The sequence below is a fragment of the Tympanuchus pallidicinctus genome, unplaced genomic scaffold, assembly GCF_026119805.1.
Source record: "Tympanuchus pallidicinctus isolate F22 unplaced genomic scaffold, pur_lepc_1.0 scaffold8, whole genome shotgun sequence".
Lineage (NCBI taxonomy): Eukaryota > Metazoa > Chordata > Aves > Galliformes > Phasianidae > Tympanuchus > Tympanuchus pallidicinctus.
The window spans coordinates 43,022,287-43,044,556 of NW_026294802.1; the positions used below are offsets into that span (position 1 = coordinate 43,022,287).

Below are 22,270 nucleotides of genomic sequence, written 5' to 3' on the forward strand. Positions count from 1 at the left end.
AGCCAGAAAATGCCTTTTCTAAAGTTTAACCAGATGTGTTACAGCAAGGCTATTTTAGTTTGTGACCTCTGTGCTGCCTTCATACAACAGGGTGCAAAAAGAAGGAATGTGTATAATATAAAGGGTTTGAATTTGATAAATAGTTTGCTTCCATTGGGTTGAAGTAGGTCAGGGACTCATTATAAGTAATTATTTTTAATTACACATATGGAATAGTACATAAGAAAGAAAAAAAAAAAAAAGTGGTATCACAATTTCAAATCCCTCAATAGATGCAGCATCTACAAAACAAATTTACCACTCTGCAAAGTACAGGCCTTTGTGCTCTGTGATGCACTTCAGGGCAAAAACATTAAAACGATATTTATGCATTATGAACGTTTTTACAGCTGAAACACATCTTGTCACACTGTGCATTGCTGTGTAACTCCGGGAGGACAAGAATCCATCTAAGGACAGCTTGAAATGTCATCAATGTTTTGTGCAACAGAATCTATTGATAAATGTTTAACAATGGCATTTTCTCAGCAAGGAAGCTCTATTCTGCTATTTCCACCTCCCTTTAAGTCCTGGATTTGCCTCTCTGGAAAGCCAACTACAATAAGCAGTTCCACATTAAATTATCCACCATATGTAGGCAGCTTCTTTCCAAATGTTTTAAACCCAGCTGAGGCCAAGCACTGAACGATAAATGGGAGAAACAGTAGATCAAATGAGTAACATTTTCATTCTGAGATCAAATCACTACATGGGGAGTGGGGGATCTTAACCTTGGGAACAGCTGTTAGTGCTTCATTTACAGCTTCTTATGTTCTCCACTCATCAGATCAAATGGGAAGCCAAGGATGGGCAGATAGCTTTAGGGACTTCAACTACTAAACCTCTTTTTCTGCTTGTTGGAAAACTCTCACTTAATTGTGTGTATCAATATGTTAAACTTGTGTCAATCTCTACTGAGCAAAGTGTAAACTCTGATATTTTAAAGCTTTTTTATTTCCATTTTCCTCACTAGGCTCTGTCGCTACAGTGCTGGCAGCAACTGTAGCCTCTTCTGATGAGTTTGAGGAAATTCATAAAGATGTGCATTACTTTTGGTCCAAACTAATAAAGAGGTTTATTATTATTATTATTATTATTATTCAGCAGCAATACAATTATCTTGTAAGGTAATATGACTGTTCGAATCAGGTTTTCTTTATATCCATTTACTAATTAGAACTACAGAGAGCACAGTAGCCATCTTCACTCACGCATGAGGACATGCAGTTGTCACAGGAGTTTTTCCTGATTATAGAGAACATCACTATGGAGGAAGTGCTCTCAGCAAGATGCAAGGTGGGTGCTCTGCTTAATGGACAGTTCTGGTTTTTACATTCACTCTTCAACACTGCAAGACCAGTACTCAGTGGTATGAACACTGGCTGAGCAGTAGTGCTATCCTTCTGTTACCCATGCTGTCAGCTTACTATCATCAGATATAAATATCTGAAAAAATAACGTGGGAAGAGAAAGTGAGTTTTGTACTGTTTACAGCATTCTCCACAGCTGTGGAGAACATCAATATATGTAGACAGTGCTCAGCTGCCCAGACATATCTGCACATCCTTCATGTGTTTTAGGGCATGCAACACTTCAGCTGTTCCTCCAGAAAGTCCAGATTCCCTGTAATCTGCCTGCCCTGCACTAATGCCTTGGACACCTCATCATATCAGAGCACATTAAGGGAATCCCTGTGATTCACCACAGCTAGGGATTCCTTCTGGAGTATAGCCAGTTCATATAGGATTATAAAACATAGTTTTAGATCCATATATTACAGACTTGGAAAAGAGAAATGTCAGGGTTTTTTGATTTTGATTTTGATTTCAGATGAGTTTTCTACTTTTCTAAAAAATAATCAGCATTGGTAAGCAGCAGATTTACATTGTGTTTTTAACCTTAAAAGCTACAAGAAAATGTGAATCTGCATTCCCAGCCATTTCCAAAGAATTAAATGTTTTTCACATTACCACAGTGAGGTGCTAAGTCTCTTTGCTACTGGTAGAAAAATTGAAGAAAAATGCAAAACTTTTCCAATCAAAAGATTGGGAGTCATCTGTGAACTAAGCTCTGAGGCTCACAGGACTGATATCCTTCCTTCCTATTCAAAATGTACTACATTTAAAAATAGGGTGGCCGAGTACAAAAGGCATCCTCCTCCACATGGCTCCTGAACAACATATGGCCATGTCTCTTCTGTTCCATCATTACCAGATTTTTATTCTGATCTCTGACTTAAACACTGAGGTTTATCGCTGTATTGATCCATAGATTATGTCATCAAAAGCATAAAGGCAAGCAGAGAGATCAAAATCCAGGCAAACCCAGTAAGAGCACACAAAGTAGGACCATGCTGCCTCAGGTTTGCAGATTCTCCACAACAGATCGTACAGAATTTTAGAAAGTTGTGACAGTCCCAATATTTAAACTCAATAAACTGGTCAAGTGCACTGGCAATGAAGAAGTGACATGGGGTGAGAGGGAACAACACAAAGCCAAGAAGATGCTGACATAAATTCATTATGTGGCCAAACTTGTTTCAAATAACAGGAATGACCTACTGCTTTGTTTCTTTGTGTCTAGCAGCATCAGAAACTGGGATCCCTGAAGGTCAAACTGGTTGCCAGTGTGTTGGTCTTCTGTGACCATTTTGAAAATCCCACCTTTGCAGTACTAAACAATGGATGTGAACACATTATATGCTCTTTGGAGATAGCTCACATTGTCACTGAAGCATTTTGCAGACAATCTGCAAGGTCTTTACAGAGTGACTGGTGTTTTGGAGACTGCTCCACAGACAAGAAGTCAGAGCAGCACAAACTGTGCTTAGAGCCTAACAAGGTAATGAGATCAAGAACGATCAAGAAATGCAGCCTACACCAAAAAATAGAAAGCACACAAACAGTCTCCATAATATGACCATAATAATAGATGGTAGCGAACAGAAAACAATCAGTTTTCAAACATACCAGTATTTCATAAATATTGTCATATGCATAAGAAAGGCACAACATTAAAATCATAAAGCAAACAAATAAATCAAGCAGCAAGAGGTTGTGCCCATGATCCGGCATATCAGAGGTACAAGCACAACCTTGTTCATCATTTGTTTTGACTCTGCCAGCAGTCACTAGCAAAATCTCACAAAGAATAGGACAGCACTGAAAATTCAAAACTTAAAAAGACACCTGCATATAGATATAGCATGCAGGCTCTATTTCATCACTAGCAAAAATGCATACTAATAGTAGTAACTGAGTTGAAAAATAGTGTCTTATGGCTGCGATTTTGCTCTATTAGATTGTGTTCTTTTGCTCTTGCTATCTGTTGTATTTTTCATGGAAATAAGTAGAAGGCATTACTTTCAGATCAACCAACATACGTTCCTTATGAGGATAGACAGATAGATAAGTAAACAATTTTCCCTGATAGTTTTTTCCTCGTGCTTCCCATAGGTTGTGCTTTCTTTCTTCAGATATTTCAACAACTTACATTTTCCTCCTATTACCTTTTCTACATTTTCTTCTGCGTGAAGTGTCAGGTCCCCTGCACTTTGGCCACAGCAACCCCACGCAATGTTGCAGGCTTGGGGCAGAGTGGCTGGAAGTCTGTGTAGAGGAAACGGACCTGGGGGTATTGACTGCTCAGCTGAACATGAGCCAGCAGTGTGCCCAGGTGGCCAAGGCAGCCAATGGCATCCTGGCTTGCATCAGAAACGGTGTTGCCAACAGGAGCAGGGAAGCAATTGTCCCTCTTTACTCAGCATGGTGAGGCCGCATTTCGAGTACTGTGTTCAATTTTGGGCCCCTCACTATAAGAAAGACATTGAGGCTCTGGAATGTGTTCAGAGAAGGGCAATGAAGCTGGTGAGGAGTCTGGAGTGCAGGCCATATGGGGAGTGACTGAAGGAGCTGGGATTATTTAGTGTGGAGAAGAGGAGGCTTGGGGGAGACTTTATCACTGTCTACAACTTCCTGAAAGGAGCTGGTAGTCAGCCTCTTCTCTTGCATAAGTAGTGACAGGACTAGAGGGAATGGCCTCAATTTGCACCACGGGAGATTCAGGTTGGATGTTAGGAAATACTACTTTCCTGAATGAGTGGTCAGGCACTGGAATGGGCTTCCCAGGGAGGTGGTGGAGTCACCAACCCTGGAGGTGTTCAGGGAACATTTAGACATTGTGTTGAGGGACACGGTTCAGTGAGAACTATTGATGATAGGTAGATGGTTGGACTGGATGATCTTGTAGGTCTTTTCCATCCTTGGTGATTCTATGGTTCTGTGACCTATTTCCAGACAGCCATTTGCCTTCACTACTGGCCTTCCCTGACTCATCTCACTCCCTCCTCTCTTTTCAACCACAACTTTGACCAGCTGATCTAGGCTTCTCAGCTGCAGCTCTGCTTCTTCCTTTTGGCAGTTGATGGTTCAAAGATATTTCCACCTGGACCAGCAGAAAGAACAAAAGGGAACTCTTCTTCTACGACATATCCTAGAGAGTCACTACTCACTCTAGTCTACTAAGTTAAGTTTCATTCCCCGTAATATACATTTTTTCTCTCCATTTATATTGAGAAAACACCCACAAAGTCAGCAAAAGCAATACTTGGTGCAGGAAAACAGCTTATGTTGGATGAGCATTTCATATCATTCCTGTAAATTCTCCTTTTTCCTATTTTTATTCATTGCAATTTAAGTATAAATCAGTTTACTGTTATCAACACCATACAGCCTTGTTTGAGTGCTAGTCTTAGCCTTCCTGGTTAGTGTGATGGAGATTTCTTCCCTAGCATGACTCTCCAATATCTCTAAACCCAAATGCAGATGATATATAAGCCCTTTTGAAGGTTCTTAAAAGTTCTCCTCAGTTAGCTTGATCCTGTAAGTCTGGTCCCACCACGAACAACATCCTTCAGCAGCTCCACAGGATGCTAAATTAAGGGAGCATGAGGAGCTTTCAATAAGCCAGAAAAGCTCTACCGCTCATTTTTTTTCCCATTTCAGCATTCCCAGAAACAGAAGATAATTCTGTCAGGATGCCAGTAGTCAGAGGGAGAGATCACTGGCAACTGCTTTCTGCTGCTCAAAGGGGCTCAGGAGCTCCTCTACCCATGTTCACGCCTGTTATCCACACAACTACAGAGTGCTTCAGTGGGCAGGAAAGGGAACTTCACCCTTCCAGACATTCCAGACAAATGTTTGCTTTTTCCTAAAGGGGCAGTGAAAATTCCCAGAGCAACCTACAAACTATTACACATAATTCAGCATCTTCATTTAGATAAAAAAAAGTCAACCACTACTATTCCAGCTAAGTACTGGGAATTCTGGGAGGCTTAGAATTCTGAACTTTTTTTTTTATAGATGCAAAACATTTGCTTTTAAGAATTCAATTCAATTACAGATATCCAAGATAACTCCGTGTTTACCAGACTGTTCAGTGCACAGCCACTACATGCAGTATATTGATGTTCTGATCAGTAGTCTTTGGAAATCTTCCATATACTGTGCACAGACAATTTGTATTAGGAACTAGGGTACCTTGTACTACTTCTGAATACTAGAGTAGCTTTTGATGAGTGAACATCTTTTATTTTGAAATTGTCCTCCTTCAGTCTGTTGCTGCATATGTTAAAAGACCCCATAAAAAGCAAAATTACACTAAACTAGATTTAAAAGTGTCAAGAGTATTGAATAAACATTGGAGACATCAAAAATCTGAGTGGATGCTCCTGATGACAAGTGGTGTGGGAACACCAGCCTGTGCTGAACCTGATACAATTCCATTTCCATCTATTTATTGAAAGTGGTTCACAGAAGTATTTCTGCATATCAGTGTCACCTATCCATTCCTAGGCACTGAATAATTCGGTATAAAACTAACTGAAAGAATCAACATATTTTTTTGTAGAGTATCAATGTCGTCTACATTTCCTTAAAAAATAAAAGTAAAAACAATATTAAGAAAAAAAAAAACAGAGAACTTTGAAAACATTTGCTTTTGATGTCTTAAGTCTATCTTCTCCTTCACAGATTGCAGACAACTTCAACCAACAAATTCTATTATTGGAATAGAATTTGTGGTCTCTGTGTTGCACTAGGGCTGCCTATGCAGGATATGGTGAAGTTGAGCATTTTGAAATGGGATTTACATACTTCCTGAACTAGCCAGTAGGAAATACCAAGCAGAGGCTAAAAATGATCCAAGGGATGGATCACCTCCCCTACAAAGACAGGTTGAGAGACCTTGGCTGTTCAGCCTGAAGAAGAGAAGGCTCTGGGGAGACTTCAGAGTGGCCTTTCAGTATCTAAAGGAGAGCTGTAAGAAAGAAGGGAATGGACTCTTTAGCAGGGTCTGTGGTGATAGGGACACAACAAACAGGAAATGGTTTCATAGAATGGCTTAGCTTGGAAAGGACCCCAAGGATCACCAAGTTCCAGGCCCCCCTGCAACAGGTAGGGCCACCAACCTCCAGATCTGGTACTACACCAGGTTGCCCAAGGCCCCATCCAACCTGCTCTTAAAAACCTCAAAAACAGAGCAACCACAATCTCTCTGGACAACCTGTTCCAGCACCTCACCACTCGCTCTGTAAAGAACTTCCCCAGACATCCAATATAAACCTTCCCTCCTTGGGAAACTCAAAACCATTCCCCCTTGTCCTATCACTGCCTACACCTGTAAAAAGTTGAGTCCCCTCCTGCTTATAAACACCTTTTAAATACTGGAGGGCTGCAATGAGGTCTCCTCACAGCCTTCTCTTCTTCAGCCTGAACAAACCCAGCTCCCTCAGTCTGTCTTAATAGGGGAGGTGCGTCTGCCCTCTGATCATGCTCATGGTCCTCATCCAGACCCCCCCCCAAACTGAAGAGTTTCAAACTGAAAGAGAGGAGTCTTAAATTGAATATAAGGAAGAAGGGCTTTTTTTTCCCCCCCCCCAACAATAACAGCAGTGAAGCACTAGAATAGGTTGCCCAGAGATGTTGTGGATGCCCCCTACCCTCAGGCATCCAAGTTTAGATTGGATCAGGTTCTAAGCAGCCTGACCTAGCTGTAGGTGCTGGTGTTGATTGCAGGGGAGTTGGACTAGATGATCTTTAAGGATCCCTTCCAACTCAAATGATTCCATGATTCAAGATGTGTCCAAATCATATCCAGGTTGGAACCAAGACAGCACTTAATAGCCCATAGCCACCTCTGTATATAAGACTAGTTTACGCTTCTCTTTCAAAACATATATGGAGAAAAGGACAATGTTATCATCTCTAGCTGCTTTCTTCCCCCATCCACATCCCTCCTTTTTTTTTTTTTTTCCTTTTTAATTTCCCCTTCCAAAATGCTAGTTGCCCTGAAGACACATTTTACACCATCGCTCTTCACTGTGACATACTTTTGTGCATCACAGGTCCCAGGATCTGGTCTTTACTTCTTGAGGAACTTATTTAACACTGAATGTAATATTACTTGCCAAACATTTTGGCAATAAGCTAACTTCCATGGAGGCAGCCCTTGTGGGTTAACGCAGTTGACGAACTGTAAACACTAAGGGAAATTTACTGACCAAAATTAGACACCAGAAGTTTCACAGATCCAAGAACATCTTCACAGATCACAGACTGTGATGTCTGAGTGCCACTTTCGGCACATAAGAGGGTTGTGTGAGGTCTTATTTTATCTGGGCTAGGTAGTCCAAATATAACTCTCTGCATTTATGAGAACAATTAAGGGGTCTGAGAGTATTATGCAGAAGTTTCTAAAATGACCTGTTCAATTTTTCTTTATCTGATTTCTAAAGAAGCGTGGTTTCATTCCATTATGATGAGAAAATTATGCTAGACACAATACCCCATACAATTAAGTTTACTATACATTTGTATACCAATCAGGGTCTTATCTGTTATTTCTGAGTATAATTCCCTGCACATTATCCTTTCTATTCACTTAATCTGTCTGAGCCAGCAATTAACAATATTTTACTAGAGAGATTAAAAAAAATGCCTTTACATTCACAGATGTCACAACAGTCAGACTAAAAAAAAATAATGATTTCAATTATACTGCTTCACATACAGAGAGCACTGTACAGAAAACATAAACCAGAACTAAATAATCAGTGCCTGTCTTGGTGGCCAGCAGCCCCCGAGTCTCTGTTGTTTATGGTATCAAAGCGAAGACACCTTAACAAGACCAGCTTGCGCTTCGCACTGACTGATGGATCAAAGCCTAAGGTTTGCAGTCTCCAGCGCCTGCAGCACCTTGCAGCCCACAGCAGAGCAGGACCTGGGTATCACATGGGCAATTAGCTGCAGAAACACATCTTCAGTGCTTAGCCTAACAGGACAACAGATGGAGAAAAACAGCTAGAAATGGAGTTCTTAAGACAAAAAGCACTCTCCCAAAGAGCCTATATAATCATCATTAGGAAACACCAGGGAAGATTATTAGCCTCTGCCCTCTCCCCCAGAGGCTTCCTTGCTTTAGCATCCTCTAAACAGCAGAGAAAGAAAATCCATTATACTCCCACCCACAGACTTGAGGTCCCAAGCAGGGATGGAAGGGACAACGGGCATAGTGGGACTCCTCAGCTCAGTTCAGGCTTTCAGGAAGCAGAGCACAGCTGTCACACCGCAGCAGGCAGGAACAGCTCACCTTCCTATAGCAGAGACAAGGGCTCCACACGTTTCTTGGCACTTCAAGAATGAAAAGCTCTTCCACACTTGTACAATTCAGGTGGAATACTGCCTCCACTGCCATCTCTTCCCATACTAGGAGCGCTCACTTCAAAGCATAAACTACTGTTGTTACTAATTGCGTTTTCTCATTTTTTCCTAAAAACAAAGAAGCAAACAGAAAAAAAATCCTCTTTGCCAAATCCCTTTCAGATCTTCATTTCATAGTTTGGATGCACACAGGTCACACAGCACAGAAAGTGCCAGCTAGAAGCCTCCCTGTATGGAAAATTACTGGCTAGTCACACTAACATTTCTGCGCAGACTTTGGAAATCTCTGCTCTACAAAAGAAGCTTCTAGAACAACAACAATCAGGCTCTCATGTCAGGAGAGCATCAGCTTCTCCTTATTACGTCCTTGAAACTATAAAACAAAACTAATGCATGTTATTTTATTCCTTACTATGATTTCTCAGAAAATATGAGACTGAAGTCCCAAACTCAGTATATTCATTAACCAAGTCCTTATTAAGTTAAGAAAGCTTTTCAAAGACATGGAACTGCACCTGAAAACAACAGCTGAAGAATCAAACAGATTATCAAAAATGTGATTTTCTCACACTTTGTTTTTTTTTTAAAGCTTCTATATACACGCCTACATATTCTCAAGAAATAAAAAGCGCTTGAGATAAGATGTGGAAATTGATGCAGTGTGAGAAGAAGCTCATTTCAGCTCCTACCTGCTACAGAAGTAAAATCTAAGAAAAAAAAAAATCAACTTGTTCAAACCTAACAGTTAATAATAAATTCTCGATGTGTACTGAAAGTGAGTTAATTTACTTCATTTAAGATGCAAAAATCAGCCAGTTAAATACCAAAATCCCTCTCAGAGCAAGAAAAATATATTATCTTTTTATTGACTGTAAACATTCAATCTAAAGAACAGTTGGAAAGTAAAGTCTAGAATATCTGCTTTGATTAGCCAACAGATGCTCTACAGAGTCAAAACTTACTCACTCCCTAAGCTTTGACTTTTACTGCTAACTCTAACAATAACAAAATATAAACCTAAGGTTTTTGTACTTTGGTTTTTCTTTTTCCTCCTTCTACCTCAAACAGATTATACCTCTAGCAGCTCTCTAAACACTCTCTCTCCTCTAATGCTTAATTATATCTGCTTCAGGAAACCTTCCTATATTCCAGATAATTTCCACCTGCTTGCATGAGTCACCTGTTCGTACAGCTGCTTCCTAATGTTGGTGCCTTGCAACTAAGAGATAAGAATGAATTCAACAAATAAGGATCAAGAGGTGATTTGATTGCCTAAGATATTAGTGTCTTTCAGTAATAAAAAAAAACTTATTCCCTTATGTAAACAAAATAATGGCGTGATCCATTAACTAAAAAAAGTAGAAAAATTAGGTCTTATATAAGTTAAAGGTATTTCATGCTGAATGTAAACTGGAAAGCTGTGCTGGGCTTTGCTTTTTGATATTTAGTGTTAGATAGCAAAGTAAAGACCTGAAATTTCTGAACAGTAGACTTCAACTTACTTCGGAAAATGCCAGATGTGATCCTATAGCAGCTTCAATAAGTAAAGCAGTTAGAGGAAGCTGGCAAATCTTTCAGGACCACATCCTATTAACAGCAGTTCTTCCCAATATTCAGGAAGACTAGCAAAAATACCTGAAAATTGGCTTGACTAACCAGGGGACTTTCAGCACAGAGGCAACAGTAAGAGGTAATGTACAGGAAGAAGAAGGACAAATATGGAATTTAAAATCATTACTTCATCACGTTGGAACGGTGTTAGAAAAGCCAAAGGTTACCTGGAGTAGAAACTGGAAAATATGTTAAAAACAGCAAAAAGAGCTCATGCTAGTACATTCATAGCAACATGCTGAATTAGCATGCTGGATGGCATGGGTGATTTAGTAACAGCTAAAACAGGTAAGGTAGAGACATTCAATGCTTCCTTTACTAGCACTGTTTTGTTTCTGAGTTTAGTGAAATGATTTAAAGATGAAAATCAATTGTGGTAGATGAGTTCAGTGATGAGTACAAGAACAATACAGATAAACCAGACTATGTGCAACCACTGTAATGGTTGGGGGCTCGGAGCTCCTGCCCTGTAAGGAGAAGCTGAGGGAACAGGATCTGCTTTGCCTTAAGGAGAGATGGCTTCAGGGAAGCCAAAGAGCTGTCCTCCAGAATTAGAAGATGGGGCTGGGCTCTCCACAGCTGTGCATGGTGACATGGTGTAAGACAGCAGGCAAAATTTGAAATGTGATTCAGACTGATATGAAGATAAACTTTTTCACCATAAAAAAAAAAGTCAGACACTGTAATGTACCGTCCAGGGAGTCCCTCTGAGACACCAGGGGTCTTCAGGATCCAAGTGGGTAAAAGACATTTGGGCTGATCTCATGGCTGACATTGCTTTAAGCAATAGGCTGGTTCGTGTCATCCTACAGACAGAACTGAGCTTTGAATTTATTTGCCCTACTGTTCTCTATAGTCAATAGAGACCAGTCCTTCCAGTGAACAATTCACACCTAAATGTACTGATAAACCTCTACTGGAGACCTGTTTATCTCTAGTGACTGTAGAGGGAGCTTAGATTAAAGCCATGGACTCAAAAATATTCAAATATCTTACTGTTTACAAAAAGTCAGCAAATATTTGTTTCAATTCATGTTTACATTTAGAATTTAAATGAAAGTAGGCATCATCTGATCTAATTTTAGTCCTTCTCTAAGTCCTGAGAAAGGAAAGTAAATATAACGCAGTCAGTGCAAACAGATAAGAACATAAACCTATAAAGATGTTGTTGCTACCTCAGGAATTGCAGCTGCACAATGGGGTGTTGGCGTTACTTTCTATAAGATGCCCCATGGGGAAAAAAAAAAATTACATTAAATCTCTTTCAGCAAATGATTAAAATGATAAAGAAGATTGACAAGATATTGCCAAGCCTTAAAAAGCAAACATACTTGAAATATTTCGTAGTAAATAAACTTTCAGTTGTCTGTGCAAGCATACCATTCTGCAACAAAAAGGGGAATTTGCATTCACCAAGTAATGAGCTCCCATGAGTTCTTAAAAAGTGCACACAAACTCATGCACTTAAGAGTGTAGTAATGGACCACAGCATTGGTCCATTGGACCAACTGAGGTCCAGTTCCTCAGTCAATACACTGGAAGGAAGGGAAGCCATCCAGAGGGACCTGGACAGGCTGGAGAAGCGGGCCTGTGAAAACCCAGTGAGGTTCAGTAAGGCCAAGTTTAGGGTGCTGCATGTGGGCTGGGGCAATCCCAGGTATTTATACAAACTGGGGGAAGATGTCCTGAAGAGCATCCTTGCGGAGAAGGACTTGGGAGTCTTGGTGGATGAGAAACTGGACAAGAACCAGCAGTGTGCGCTTGCAGCTCGAAAGGCCAACTGTGTCCTGGGATGCGTTAAAAAAGAGGTGGTCAGCAGGGAGAGGAAGGTGATTGTCCCCCTCTACTCGGCTCCTGTGAGGCATATAAACAGGAAGGGAAACGGCTGTTTACAAGGGTGGATAGTGATAGGACAAGGAGGACTGGTTTTAAACTGAGACAGGGGAAGTTTAGGTTAGCTATTAGGTTAGATATTAGGTTAGATATTAGGAGGAAGTTTTTCACACAGAGGGTGGTGACGCACTGGAACAGGTTGCCCAAGGAGGTTGTGGATGCCCCATCCCTGCAGGCATTCAAGGCCAGGCTGTATGTGGCTCTGGGCAGCCTGGTCTGCTGCCCTCCACATAGCAGGGTGTTGAAACTAGATGATCATTGTGGTCCTTTTCAACCCAGGCCATTCTATGATTCTATGATTCCTGTCAGTAGAGGACTCCACTCCACACTGCAGCAGCTCTGGTGGATGTAATTGCCCCTCACTAGCAAGATGCCAAAGAATTTTTTGGCTTCTTCATGCACTCTGATTTTGATCTCACAATATGAGCACTAAATAAGATTAGGCAAGTGTGCCCCTCTCCCTGCTGAGGGTCAATTTTCAGAGTCACAGCATTCTCACATGAGGGTCACTACAACTCTAAAGACCACTAGGAGAGCAGAACCTTACTGAGATTGACAGCTTTCACCATCTACAAATTTGAATATTTTAGCAATATGCTGCTTAAGTATTTGTCCAGAAGTAATTTTTGGCGCACAAAACAGCCAGCTAAAAAGGTCAGTTTTGCATCAGCAAAGAAAGATGAAAAACCTCTGCATTTTTGCCCTTTCCACATTATTTTGAAAATGTTCACTGTGAAAAATGCTCATCTTATCTAATCAATTTCTTTTTCTTAAATACCATATTACTAAACAGATCTTGGAATTTTTTATTAATTTTTATAAGCACCTACTCCTTCTCCCAGAATACACTGCTTCAGATTTATTTTGCTTTCCAACATGAGCCTTTACAACTACTGCTTCAGGGAATGCACTTTAGTTCTGGCCTCCCCAGCCCAATGCACCTCCATTTGTGCTCCATGCCCCAGTCCACAACATAAGCTCTGGCTAAGTCACTAGGAAAATAAGCAAGGGCACAGGCTGCTAAATCTTTCTGAAGGTAAGAAAGTGCATTTTCTTGATATCATGTTTACCATCTGTAGAGTGAGAATAATTTGTCATTAAGATACAAAACTCCCTTTGTCCGTGATCCATCTTTCAAGAATGATAGAACTCCCCATTACCAAAATGGCATTATTTTTGTCCAGGGTAAAAACACTGTGAAAAAGATATTGTAGGAAATACCCAATCTTTGTAATTACAAATCAAATTCCTGTAATTTTTTAAAGAAAGCAATGCACTAAGTAGGCTACAAATAAATCAAATAAATTACCAGTTTTAATTAGGCATAACAAACAATTAAACAGATGACATTTAAAATTAATTTTTGCTACCGGAGGAAATACAAGATAAAATGGTGCTAAGAACAGTGATCTCCTGGTGGATATTCCTTCAAATGCATTGACATTCAAAAACATCATAGCATTTGCAGAGAAAAGTCTTTTTCCTTTTTTCCAGTATTTGAGATTTCACTTTTAGGTCAGGTTTTTTTCAATTATCAAACTTCCCTAGAAATGCTTCATGTCTTAAAGTTTCTGTTCAGCTCCATAGTATGTAATTGCCAAACAGCTGCACAGTCATACCAACCACTGATAAAAAGGCATTACAAACTTCTAAGCAAATCATATTTATAATGCATAATATTCAAGGCCAAAGAAAATCAGTAGTACTTCAAGGCAAACTTCTGAAAATAGGGCAAGGGAATCTTGGGAAAGAGGATGGTAAATACTGCGTACCAATGAAAAGATGCAGCTGCCTAAAACATAACTGCCATGCAGTACACTGAAAAAGAGAATTACCTTACTTTTGAAGGCATTCTGTCTCCTAAATTAGAGTATTATCTACGGCTAACTGCTTTGAGGGCTGGAGGAAAAACCCTCAGGACTCTATTCCAGCCAAGTCCTTTCCTGTGTACCTAATGCTGAGCACGGAGTTGTCTCTCTGACTCTACATATTTAAATACCTCAAAGATTAGGCCCTGGGAGATATTGCAGGCAGTTCAGAAGCCACAAAGGAGATGCTCTATTTCCTCTCCAAATTCTTTTACTTAATTCTCCATTTGTAGCGATGTAAGCAAAGAGTTTGTTGAAATCAGCAGAGTAAGCTGCTGTAAACCCAGTCAGAAAGGAAATCTGGCAGGTGCACATTTCACTTGCAAGTATTAGTAATTTCATCCATACACATTGTCTGCAGAGCGGCATATGCTAAAAACAAGGCAAAGATGTTTTCCATACTCACTAAAAGGTGACAGATGAGTTTTTACAGACTGCAAAATACAGTAGAGCATTTCACCGAGAAGATCAAGAGAAAACAGGAAGCCCAAAATGAGAACATGAATTCAGTCTTTATACCGCTGACTGAGAGAACTAAATGTAGAATGGTACCTTCCTGCTCGGGCTGTAAGTGTAATTGCTGTCAGCAGAAATGAGTGCTATGTGTGCGTGTGCACTGAGGGTGTAACAATTCTGGGTCTGTATATGCAATCTGGAGTGTGAGAAGGTGGCGGCAGTTTGGCTCTAAATGGAAGAAGTGAGAAGCTGAAGTGGCCATTTTTGTAGCTAGCACAGATCTGCAGATCTTAAATTTTAGAGAAAGCTGGAGAAATCTATCTGTGACATATATTGCACCAGTGTAAGACTGCAGTTAATCTGTTACACGCATGTACATATGTATATATAAAAAAATAATAATTAAAAAAGACTGTTGTTAAAACATTAAGATTGTGACAGATAAGTCCTCATGCTTGGGGAAGAGCCTCAGGGAACATTTCTACAGACAAGACCCTGCAAGGGAAAATGCTTCCAGGGAATGTCTCCCAAGACAAACTTCCCCCTGCTAAGCAGATTGCCTTTGGCAAAATGCTTTTGCTAAAACGCTTCTGAGAGATGAGGACTCTCTTGACAAAACCTTCTCTCTCTCTAAGGGTGCCCTAAGCCAGGCTTTCATCACTGCTCAGCCCATCAGTGGGCTGAGCCCTGCTCCTCACTGTCTTGAACCAAGGAAAATTAGAACTGGAAACCAACGGCTGTCTGGGTGCCAATGATTATAAAATTAGAAATTTCCATAATCACTGTTACTGCAAATATTTTTGCTTTGATTAGGTCATAGTGACAAATGACTGCCAGAAGTAAGGGATTTATGTGTGATAGAGCTGCTGAGAAATAATCATAACGCAGTTAGGCAAATCAGTCCCCATCAACCAATCTATCCATAAGGATTTGCATATGTGATTACAAATGTGCAGTCATACATATGTAATTTGAGGCTGTGCCTGACTGAGAGATCCTGAAGTTACACTGGTACTGAAATTTTGTTTCCTTTTTTCACATTCTTTGTACTATCTGATAGAAATCTTAAATTATATACTTACAACAGACAAGAGCACTTCAGTTTCCCTCTTCCTCATTAATCCACTTATTCTCTCTGTCCTCTTAAGGCAACTGCATCCCCTGAAGGATTTTTTTCAGTCCCTACAGATGCCATGTAAGAGTGAAAAAGCAAGAAGTGGGAAGTGACCATATTTACTATGGCACAGAATAAGGAGCTCATAGCACAAAGATAAATATGCTGTATGGGTATTCAGAAAACATTGATCTCCTTAAGCAGATCCATCACATTTCAAGCATGCTGCTGTAGCCAAAAATGTAGCCATGTTTTATGCACAAAACACTTCTTTAAGGCTAAAAGACAAATAGCAATCTTCAAGCTACAGTATCGATTTCCCCTGTTGTGGATTGCTTACCTCTTCAAGTCAGTATGGCATAAAAAAGCATTATAGCAACATTAATAGTGTCTTTTTGGCACTGCAGAAAAAGTGAACAAAGAGGGAGTATTCATTTCCAAAACACTAAGCATGCTGAAGATTTTCCTATCAAAGTGATTCCATTTTAGTTTACTGCTCAATATATTTGACACATTCCGCACACAAGTTTGAAAATTTAGGTACATGCTGATAGCCTGGAATATCACAGTTTAGACTGTAGGTCATATGCTGCTCTCCTGAACCCTGCCTAAACCAGAATTCAAAGATATGACCTTCCTTCACCCTTCTGACAGCAATCCAGCCCTCCAACCTGTGTGTGTAAATCTCTAAATAAACTTCTGCTTGGTCTAAAAGTTCCTGCGTTGTCTCAAGTATGTATTCCATAGGAACGTACCTGCAGTGAAACACATACTTAGCATTTAGGATGCTCTGAAAGTAATGTTTTCTATTTATTTCCATGGAGAATACAACAGATACCAAAAGCACAATAACAGTATTTGACAGAGCAAAGTCTCAACTACAAAACACTCATTTTCAGCACAGTCACCATCAGCTGTGCATTTTCACCAGCAGTGAACAAGAGCCTGCATGCTGCACTCGTAAAAATCAGCACCAGTGAAGGTGATCCACAGTCACTGTCACCACTGCTGTAATGCACACCCAACCCCCACTGTGCTCATATCTGCTCTTTGGTCTCCATAAACATTCAGCAAGTGTCAATGAATGTCAATGGGTGCAATTTTTTCCACATGGAAGAATTCAATGACACACCTTTCCTTCATACGCGCTTCCATGTCAGACGCCATCTTGTCAGACTGCCCCTCCGCTGCCATCTGTCACACAGCAACAACACCTAATGGGATACTGGTGGGAAGGTTCAGCCTCTACTGCTGTACCACCAACACCCACCTCTGACATCGTGGGCCAACATCATAAAATAGAAGTCATTACCTTCGGAGGGAAAGCCACAGTTATTCTCATACTGCACGTAACATCAATATTCATCATTACACTTCTGGACTGTCATTTTTCTCAGCACAATTACAAAGCACATTGTTCTTACATGGACCATTTAGATTAGAGAACAAATTCCTATTTGCTTTTTTGTATATGTTGTGCTGTTCTTTTCTGTTGTGGGTTCATGGATGCATGGAAGAAATTATAAACACAGAAATCTTTGCAATTAGAAATAAAGATAATGGCACTTGAAGATAATTACAAAACTCCAAAGAAAGCTATTTTCAGTACTAATGCAATGAATACAACACATCTTCGTTAAAATAGTTTGTAATTTGGTGCTGCCAAAGCTGGGTGGGAAAAGACCTCGCTAACTCACTGATAATGTCAAGATTTCAAAATATATTAAAAAGAATAATAGAAATAATAAAGACGAGAATCAATGATTTAACATATGGGATGTTTCTAACATTTCCAGGATGTGGGAAACCAAAGTATCTAACTTGGAACTGAAAAGGGATTCACTGATATTTCATGTAGGATTGAAGGTTATGTGGAAGGTACAGGAAAACTGCTTACCAGATCTGGAAAACAGTTTTAGTAAAACTATAGAATGCCATTACATGGTTTGGCTCAATAACTCATCATTTTTAACAAAAAAAAAAAAAGGCAAGGTTCACAGAATTCTAGAGAAGCAATAGTTGCTTGTGCCCAAATTTTGATATAGTAGTCAATTTATATGTTTTATCATTATTACTATTATTTATTTTTTGTTGTTGTTATTCTGCAGTAAGTTAATCAATTGTCAATCAAAACAAAACTGTTGTCAGTTTTAGCCTATGGTTCTCTCATATGAGCTCTCTCATTAGACATAGTCAACATTATGACTCATGAACTAATGAGAGCTCTCCTTTGATACTTTCAAAAAGGAGATTAACTCGCTGGAAAAACCACTTTCCCACTTTGTACATTAGACCATAGTAATCACAAGATCAAAAGCAACTTATTAAAAGGGTGTATTCCATGTGATTTGTATAATATTGCATAATAGCCTAGTAGGAAATTCTGTATTATAAAAACAGTCACAGAATTGGCCTTTCATTCATTTATTGCAGGCAAAGAAAATAAAAACTGTTGTTGAAATCATGGAAAGGGCTGTGCTGTAGACACAGCAAAGCTCACTGTCACACAGCAAAGCTCACTGCTAGAGGAGGCCAGAAAAGTTGCATGCAATGAGCCTATAGACCAAAATAATAGTGGGGATAATATAAGCATGCATCAGTTGTTTCACATCATTAGGAATTGCAAGCAGATTTTAATTCATTTTTCCTTTTATTAAAAACTGTCAGCGGCGTCCAAGATCTTCTGCATTGTTTTCCTTTTTTCAAGAAAAGCTTTAAGATTTTTATATTAAGTATCCAGAATGTTGTTAATGCACAGCTAACTTTATGAATCTACTTCTTTACACTGATTTATTTTTAGTCTGCTTTTTTTTTTTTTTTTGTTCTAGAATATAAGCCCACCTCCAGAATGACTAATTTAGGCACTGGTGCATGCAGAAGTTTTGTGAAATCTGTCTGGCTAGGTTTAAATGCATCTTGTATTTTGAGGCAAGTGTTCTGGCCATTCAGAAGCATGTGTAGAAAGGAGAGAAGGTGTCAGAGAACCTGTCTTTTTAGTAGGGTGCAATCCAGTAGGGCACTTTTGGAAACCTTTCTCCATTTTGCACAACGTTACTATGGGAGAAAAACTACACTAAAACTTCACAAAAACAAGGGCACTGGCAGCTATCTTAATTGCAGTCAGACTGGCTCTGTTCCAGCTCCTTTCATCCTGTGAAGCTGGCACTTGTTGCACTGGCAATGAACCATAGGCTGATGGTTTGTCCCATGCCAGGAGGCTTGAAGATGGAGGAGAGGACAGGTAGCCAGGTCATGGCCAGGTTGAGGAAGTCCTCTGCTGTCCCTTTTCTATTCCTCTGCCATCTTCTCTCTTAATTTGTGAAAGCCTCAGAGAGAGATTTCATGCTCAGTCACTGTAATTTTTGTGGTTTCTGGTCACTCTTAATGAATGTTATACGTTGTTATGGATTGTGTCTGTGGCCTTAGTTTATAATATCACTTTGTGCAGCCACTTGAGCAAATCATCTGCTACCGTTTCTCTGCGGTGGTGGCAGCACGAATCAATACTGATCAAGTGACTGATCAATTGACTGTAAGGATATTCTCAGTGTACATCATGAAACTGTCACGATTTTAAAATAACTAGGCTGATTCATACAGGTTAGAGGAGTTTTTCAGACGCACTGAGATATTTCACAAATTGCTATGCTATAGTCTCTGCAGGACATAACGTGGAGGAGTCAATCAAGTTGCCACTTAGAGCCCTCTCTGTTCTCTGTTGGTCTCTTTGCACAAGGCTTTCACCAGGGCACTGGTACTTAGCATTCTTACTTTTCCTGGGTCACTGTGCTAGGGGATCAATATGGAAGCAGAATGATAGCTACAGCCATAAAACAATTTTTCCTGCATTTGGAGATTCCCTACCAGAACCCTTGCAATCAATGTTCATTCCTCCTTCATCACCTTTCTGCTGCAGCAGCAGAGGTGGTTCTAGAATGGAAAATGTATGAATCACATTACATATAATTAAATCTTTGTGCTCTGAGGCTATGCACACGGCCTAGTAGGGATTCGTACAGATTTAAGTCTCAGCACACAAGGACTTTAAAACCTGACATGTCAACTATAGAACTATTCTGGTAATTCTGAAAATCACTTCTTGTCTAAATGCTTGCAGTTTTACCTTTTTTTCTAGCAGTCTGTTAAGCTTCTCTATAATAACCATTTCTCCAAACTATAACACTGGATGTGTTCTAGGAGCAGTATCAATGAAGGATCTCGCAGAGTATGTTAGCTGCAGTCAGTACCTCCTAAGTGAAAACTTTTATGGCTTTGAACACGGGAACAGAAGGCTCATGTGACAGCTCAGCTTGATTTGTAATTAATAAATCCACAGGTCTCTCAGCAAGAGTTCCCACTGCAAGGTATTGTTCTTCCAAATATTAGGACAGAAGCTGACTCCAGCAAGGTTGAGGCTGATGGCCAGCTAATTTGGGTAGCACATGATGCTGAGCATCTGCTCCAAAGCAGATGCTAAACTTTCCTTCTCTTGCAGACACATTCCTCCCTTCTGTCTGTAGAGGTTCTAGTAGATGGAGCAAATGGAAACAGCAAGGACATACTGGAGAAACTAGAATGATGCTATTTATATCTGTTCCACATAGTTCAAATCATAATTCCACCAAAACACTAGGAGTCTTTCTTAAATGACATCCATATGTGTGCTCCACTTCAGACAAGTGGCTTTATTTCTGGAAGCCTGGTCACCACAATGGGACAGCTGACCACTCAGAATCTGCAAAACAGGCTGTGATGAATAACGCTGTACAGGATGAATCCATTAGTCATTCATGCTCTAAGAGTGCCTTCACTCAAAATGCTTTAAAACACTGAAAAGACTTCAGATCTGCTGACCACAGTTATTCTGTGGTATCTCTAGGAGCACTGTGGCAAGAAAGCCAGAGCTTTCTGGCAGCTTATCTGCTAAATCTTCTGGCATGAAATTTGTTTACAGGACCTAAATAATATCCTTCAATAGCTTTTCCCTGAATAGCTACTAACTCTTCCTATTGAAATTTTAATTGAAAGCTATGATAACAACTCAAAATCTAGTTAGAAAAAATAACTTAATGGGCAATATATAAGAGGGATAAAACTTATTCAAATTAATTCACATTCAGCTATCACGTATGAAAATAATTTTAACAGCTCTTTAGTAAAAATGGATCTGTTCAGTTAAAATGTAGAGAGCTTAGATGGTTCTGTGTAGACAGACAGATTGACTGATGGATCACTGTAAATTTAAATGACTAAGGAAACCTGAGGAAAAGACATTTGTAATCCTTGCATGTCAAGAGGTTGTTTTTTAAAGTTATTTTTTCTCTACTTTTCCCATTAGGTTTTTCATTTGATCTTAATTGACCTGCCAGAACAGGTGCTAACTATCAATTCTGTGCTGTGGACAACTGTGTCAAAAAAAAATGAGCAGAAAAGATTGAAGTTGTTTCACATACATCAGTTAACTTTCAAAAGTGAAGAATTTTTAGTCACTAGAAACAGCAGCCAGTTTTGAACTTAGAGGTGAAAGTATCCATACTGTAAAGCTCACAAATGTCAGGAGGTTTTATTAACAACCGACTCTGACTCAAAATAGATGATTTCTATTTTTGAGGAACAGAAGAAATTATTGCCCCCTGGTGGCCAACATATATTTTTTTTCTGATGAAGGAGACTATCTTTTATTAATATTGATATAAATGTCCTGCCTTTTGTAGTCTTCATATACAGGCTCTAATAAGATCCTTATGAACTCTAGATGCAACTTTCTCTTCCTATTAGAGTTTTCTCTAGTTCAAATTCACTCTGTTCTGTGTGAATGTGCACTCACAAAACATATGCACATACCACTCTTCACTTTTATCAAGAGCACAGAACCTGATCACCCCTATCAACAATAGTTCATACTTAAAAGTAGTAAGGAACAGTTTTATTTCTCCTTGTGAGTGCTTTTTATTTCTAGACAACCACCTCTGGATGGGTGAAGCATGGGCTGAAGCAATGCAGACAAGCAAACAGTTCACACAGAGGCAGAGAGAGGTCCCCTGCAATCCACCCCCAGGCCACAGTCAATTCACTGTCAGTGTCTGGGATGCCATGGTGAGAAAAGAGTTTTGTTGTGTTGTAGGAACAGAAACAAATACTGCACTCAGCTAGGATATACACACACGTTGCACATATACTCTATAAGCAAATTCAGTGAGCAGGATATGTGGTTTCTGCAGAAAAGATTATGCAAACTCTGCATTTATGTCAGCAACAAACAAGCAAACAGTGCATCACAGTTCACTGATGACTATGGTGTGCTAGATTAGGCTTAATGAACTAATAAATTAATAAACTGCACGATCTTCATCAAACATGCTAGGATCCCAGTTGCTCATTTTACCTCAGTAGGATGGACTCGTTCATTGGGCTCCTTGTTAAAAGTCACAAGTGCTCTGCTGATTGTACTGAAAATACAGTTCAAGACGGGATGAGCTGAACATCTCACTCTTCTTTTCTCACAGCCCCTGTGAGCAGCACCTAACAGGCATCGCTGCACCTCTGGACATCAGTGCAGAAAGCAAAGCCAT

The 22,270-nt window shown here is 39.7% G+C and overlaps 1 protein-coding gene and 1 long non-coding RNA gene across 3 annotated transcripts in view; both read right to left on the reverse strand.

The window, feature by feature from the left end:
- GRM8 (glutamate metabotropic receptor 8) overlaps positions 1-22,270 on the reverse strand; it is a 332,666-nt gene that overhangs the window by 271,320 nt on the left and 39,076 nt on the right. The gene's annotated exons all lie outside the window — the stretch shown is intronic.
- On the reverse strand, positions 8,022-9,849 carry LOC128073217 (uncharacterized). Its single transcript, XR_008202644.1, has 3 exons — positions 9,272-9,849; positions 8,686-8,864; positions 8,022-8,367 (listed from the first exon to the last, which is right to left on the reverse strand). It is a non-coding gene; the product is annotated as an uncharacterized LOC128073217 (long non-coding RNA).